The sequence below is a fragment of the Corylus avellana genome, chromosome ca5 (genome assembly GCF_901000735.1).
Source record: "Corylus avellana chromosome ca5, CavTom2PMs-1.0".
Lineage (NCBI taxonomy): Eukaryota > Viridiplantae > Streptophyta > Magnoliopsida > Fagales > Betulaceae > Corylus > Corylus avellana.
Window position 1 is genome coordinate 20176579 of NC_081545.1, and position 6054 is coordinate 20182632.

The 6054-nt window shown below is 35.6% G+C and overlaps 1 pseudogene; it reads left to right on the top strand.

Annotated features, from left to right (window-relative positions):
* The first annotated feature begins 2092 nt into the window (after positions 1 to 2092).
* On the top strand, positions 2093 to 5833 carry LOC132181914 (disease resistance protein RUN1-like; annotated as a pseudogene).
* Positions 5834 to 6054: the final 221 nt, after the last annotated feature.

The window sequence follows — 6054 nt, forward strand, 5'->3', positions numbered from 1 at the left end:
AAAAAAAGCACAGGGGTGGGTTAAAAAAAAAAATTGAAAGAAAAAAAAAACCAAAAAAGAAAAGAAAAGAAAAAAAGCACAGGGGTGGCACCCCATTTTGCCTGGGTGGTTTGACCACTCCTATCCTATCTTTTTTTTCTTTTATTTTTTGGTTTTTTTTTTCTTTCAATTTTTTATTTATTTATTTTTTTAAAATAACTTTGTACCAAAAAACCTAGGTACCACAGCATGTAGCGCCCACGAATAAGGGTGGCATGGCATTCCGTTAAAAAATTTAACGGAATGTTAACAAAGGTACCAAGTGAGTGTTTTTGCAAATCATAGGTACTATTTGAGATATTTTTGAAAAATCAGGTGTCTATTTGATTTTGGTGCAAACCACATATACCAGAAAATAAAACCAAAACACCAAATAACAACCAAATAGAAAAGAAGCAGGGGGTATAGGCCGGAGAGAGAGAAATTACCGGTGGAGAAGAACCATTTTCCGCCGGAACCAGAAAAACCCACCAACATACACAATTCAAGAATTCACAAAGATATCAAGAATTATTGCAAATCAAGAATCCCATAATGAAATTAAAAAAAAAAAAGGTTAAAAGAATAGAAATAAAATAAAGGGAAAAATGCGAAATTAGTCATTGTGGTTTATCTTATTTGCAATTAACTCATTGTGGTATCAAAATGAACTCAAAGGTCCTTGACGTATGCCAAAAAAATAATATAGTCCCTACAGTCAAATTTTGTTTATTAATTTAACAAATTTCATTGGTGTGACACTGACTTAAATCGGATAAGCATCACAATTTTATTGGCTCTAGTGTTTTACGCTATCAAAATTTGTTAAATCAATGAACGGAATTTGACTATAAGGACTATATTATTTTTTTGACATACATCAGAAACCTTTGAGTTCATTTTAATACCACGGGAAGTTAATTATAAATCAAGTAAACTACAGGGACTGATTTTGAATTTTTTCCTAAAAAAAAAGAAAAGGTTTTGATAACCCACTTGGATGCCATAGCCTCCGACGAAATGGCGATCGAAGAACCCATTGCCCAGTGATTGTAAATTTTTGATCTTTTTTTCAGACGATGAGCAACAGTAATTCCGATGAAGAGAGATTTGCAATTAGCAATTTGGATCAGGGTTTCGTTTCTACGTGGGAAAGCAAAAAGTTGGATCCTGCGTGGGTTTCATCCAGACCCACGCTTGGTCGGGCCGGTGACCCTCGTGGGTCAGCTGACCGACAGCTAGGTCACGTCCAGACCCAGCCGTGGGTCGGCCATGACCCAGTGACCCGCGTGGGTCTGGTGACCCACGATGGGTCTTAGGCAGAGACCCAGCCGTGGATCTGCTCTGGTCTCTCTCATCTCTCTCACCGTAGATCCAGTCGTGGGATTTTCTCTCCTTCGATCTAGCGTTTACGTTGTAGATAATTTTTGTGCAATTTTTTGCTTTAGGCTAACGTGGCTTTCTTCCATTGGAGGGCATAAACTCCCTTGTTATGCAACGTCCGCATAGAAGTTATGCTCTTAATGTTTTTTTTTTTTTTTTGAGGAAGTTATGCTCTTAATGTAAGTGATATACTAAAGAATACTTTCCTCTCCCATTGTGATATACTAAAGAATACTAATTAAGTTGGATCACTAATTTGCACGCCCAATGATGGGCATAAATAATGCATTTGGAAGTTGAACCTGCCTTTTGAACTTCGTGTCCCTCGGTATATAATGAATTAAACTCCGTGTCCTCTCTTCGCCATATACCACTTCTCACCAACTCTCCTAATTAGGCCATGGCTGCCAGTGCCTTCACCTCTTCATCTTCTTCCTCCCATCCATGCTGGACCTACGATGCCTTCTTGAGTTTCAACGGTAAAGACACGCGCAAGAAATTCATTGACCACCTTTATTTTGCTCTAAGAGATGCCGGAATCAACACATTCAGAGATGACAACGAGTTCCGAAGAGGTGAAGATATTACATCCGAACTGATGTCAGCAATACAAAGGTCCAAAATCTCTATCATCATCTTCTCCACAAACTACGCGGCTTCCAGCTGATGCTTGGAGGAACTTGTGAAGATCATGGAGTGTCGAAGAACAGTGAGCCAGCTGGTTCTGCCTATCTTCTACGATGTTGAACTGTCGGATGTGTGCCACCAAATTGGTAGTTTTGCTCAAGCATTTTTTAAACATGAAGAACGTTACTTGTTGGACATAGACAAGGTACTGAGGTGGAGGAGAGCTCTGTTTGAGGCTGCTAATTTGTCTGGGTGGGATCTAAGAAACATTGTAGATGGGTAAGTGTGTTCTAGCCAATCATTTCTAGATCTATAACTTTACTGATACAGATTTCAAATTTGATGGACAAAAATAATGATAATAGTAGGATGGAACCGTATTCCTTGCAATGTGTTAGAAGTCAATGAGCAATCTTATTGGCTTCAGTAAAGAATAAGTCTAAAAGTGATCAGAGTTTATGTTCAACTTTTTCCTGAAAAAATCGTAATAAAAACTAATCAAAGGTTTGCTTTTAATAATAGATTGACGCAGATAATATCAAGTCAGTTAAAGTTAACACATTTAAATTCGATAAATGTAATTTTTTATTTATTTTTTTGATGAATGAAAATTTTCATAGAACCAAAACAACAATTACAACCACACTTCTAGTCAATACTAGAACACAAAACAAACAGAGCTACACACTCTGAATCAACCTAATAACCAACATTCCCCCACAATACAATTCAATGCAATACATCCAAATCAATCCCCCCAACTATTACAAAGCTTTACATTTAAATCAGAAATCCGAAACTTATTCTTCCATTTAATTCTCTGTTTAACATCCCAAACCACACTTTTTATAATATCTTCTTCAGACCTCACAATATTTCCATGTCTAATAGCATTTCTTTGCATCCACAACTTATAGACGGTATCTCCTAAACAAACTTTACAAAGACTAGCCAAAAGACCTTTTTTCCTCCAATTCTGTATACCATATTTCACAACATCACCCCAACCAAGAGGGGGATTAGAATTCAGATTTTTCAGTATCAAGGTTTTCCAAATTCTAGAACTAAACCTACAATCAAAATGCAGATGATCAATACCCTACAGAAGGCACATAAAACATCCCTAGAAAAACCCTAATTTAACAATTTCTCACCAGTTGTAAGTCCATTACGAAACACCAACCAAAGAATAAAAGAGTGTTTGGAAATAGCAAAGTCATACCATATTAATCTCCACCACTCAACTTTGGTCTTCTTATTCCGGATTTCTTTCCATGTTGCACGTCTAGAAAACTTGTTGCCTTTTGATAATCTTTTAGGTAAAATAAAAACATTTGTTCAATACATTTGAATACTGTAAAGAACAGAGGAAATCAATTGCAATCTCCCAGCAAAACTTAGATGCTTAATTAGAAAGCCGTGAATCAATTCTACAAGAATTTTTTTGAATAAGAATATCACAATCCCCAGCCGAGAGCTTCTTTGAGTTAAGAGGAATCCTAAGATAACCGGAAGTACTCCCTCCCCCATTTGATAAATGTAATTAAGAAAGAATTTTCATAATATTTCATGCTTCGTACATATTCATATATACTTCCCTATTTTAATTTTTTTTTTCTTTACTTCTCTTCATTTTTTCTTTTGGTCCAATATACATAACACGATGTATATCTCTCTCTTTAGAAGTCTCAAAGTTTAACTGGGCTTTGATGTCCAGATTTTTGTATGAAAAAAGGGAAATTTTAGCAGCTAACTAAGTTGATACTCACAAATGTTTAAATAGATTTGTGTATGCAACATAATTTTATGGTATTTAAAGTATAATTTCTTCAAATTTGGCCCAAGTAGTATTTTAAGTACCAGCGTGTTAGGGATACTGGCCAAAATATGCTGAGGTTTTATCTGCCATCATGAAATATTTACTATTTTCAAATGGTTACTTGTATGATTTGACTCTACCTAATTTTCAAAATAATTTGCAGGCATGAAGCCAAATTTATTAGAAAAATTGTTGAAGCGATTTTAAGGGAAGTCAACAGCACGTACTTATATGTCACACTCTATCCAATTGGAATAGATTCCTGTGTGCAAGCCATCACATCCTTGTTAAGGGTTGGAGTCGATGATGTCCGCATGGTAGGAATTTGGGGAATGGGCGGAATAGGGAAAACAACCATTTCTAAAGCTATATATAACCAAATGTTACATAGTTTTGAAGGCAAAAGTTTTCTTGCAAAATATTAGGGAAATTTTTAAGCAACCTGATGGTTAGGTTCGATTACAAGAGCAACTTCTTTATGATATATTGAAGATAGGCAAGATAAAGGTGAATAATTTTGATAGGGGAATTACTATGATACAAGAAAGACTTCATGGTAGAAGAGTACTTGTTATACTTGATGATGTAGATCAGTTGGAGCAACTCAATGCCATAGCTAGAAGTCGTGATTGGTTCGGGCCTGGAAGTAGAATTATTATCACAACTAGAGACGAGCAATTGGTAAAGGCACTTGAAGTGGACGAAGTATATATAACCGAAGAAATGTGTGAAAATGAATCTCTGCAACTCTTTAGTTGGCATGCCTTTAGGAATAGTTATCCCACTGAAGATTATATGGACTTCTCAAGAAGTGTTGTTACTTATCCCGGAGGATTACCACTAGCTCTTGAAGTTTTGGGTTCTTTTATATTCTCTAGGAGTATGCAGTAATGGAAAAGTGCATTGGAGAAATTGAAAAGGATCCCTAATGATCAAATTCAAACAAAACTTAGAATAAGCTTTGATGGATTAAGTGATAGTACTCAAAAGGATATATTCCTTGATATATCATGTTTTTTTTAATAGGAATGGACAAAAACTATGTTATATAAATATTGGATGCCTATAATTTTTTTGCAGAGATTGGAATTAGTGTTCTCATTCAGCGGTGTCTTCTTTCAATTGATGAGAGAAACAAGCTCATAATGCATGATTTGCTCCGAGACATGGGAAGAGAAATTGTTCGTGAAGAATGTCCCAAAATACTAGGAAAGCGTAGTAGATTATGGTTGCATGAGGATGCACTTGATGTATTGGCAAAGTATGAGGTAAGAACTTCCACTATAACAAAAATAAAAAATAAAAATTAAAGGATGATTTATATTTTACCGTAAATTATTAACCTATTTAAATCACCTCTGAAATTTAAATTATTGCAATTCATCACTTAAGTTGAAGTTTCTATCTTGATTGGCTCCTTTAGTTAAATCCACCAATTAATTTGGATGGAATGTATAGAATGTGCCATGCACTTGCATTTAGACCCTTTGAAATGACAAATTTGCCCCTAAACCTAGTTTGCAAAACTACATCATTACCCTACTAGTGTTTACAATCTATTTTGATAGATATATATAGGCCCTCTTGATCCAAAAGGTAAGAACACCGCTCCTCATGTTCCCCTATCACTCATTGTCGTTATTGATGTTCATTTCGGAAGTTTTGTTTACGTTTTGGTGGGTGGTGTGCTAAAGCAGATGTGTGTGAGGCAGATTGGAGGCGGGGGAACAATGAGTTTTCTTTTTCTTTGTTTATACCAAAGAAAAAGAAATGATTGGTTTTGATTCCAATATCTCATTTCAAGGGAGAAATTATCATTTCACGAGGCCCATAGTTGACAGTGCAAACTATAGGCCGGTTACATATTACTTGCTTTGTGGTGGACACTACAACATGTTTATATTTCCTTTTCAGGAAACTATACTTATCCATGTCGAACTTATATCGAATTTGCAAACACCTCCTCTCCCGAATTTTAAACAGTGACAATCGATTCTCCCAAATTACGCAACATGTACCTTCATTTTAACCCATATGTTAGCATTTTCTATTAAATTAGATAGAAGATTTCCCACGTGACTAATTTTGACTTAAACTGACTATTATACCCGGCATAAGATATGTGAAAAAAAGAACTTTAAAAAAGAATTAATTCATCACAGCTTGATTGTGGAGGTGGCCATGGCCAAACATCCACATCCTCCCCT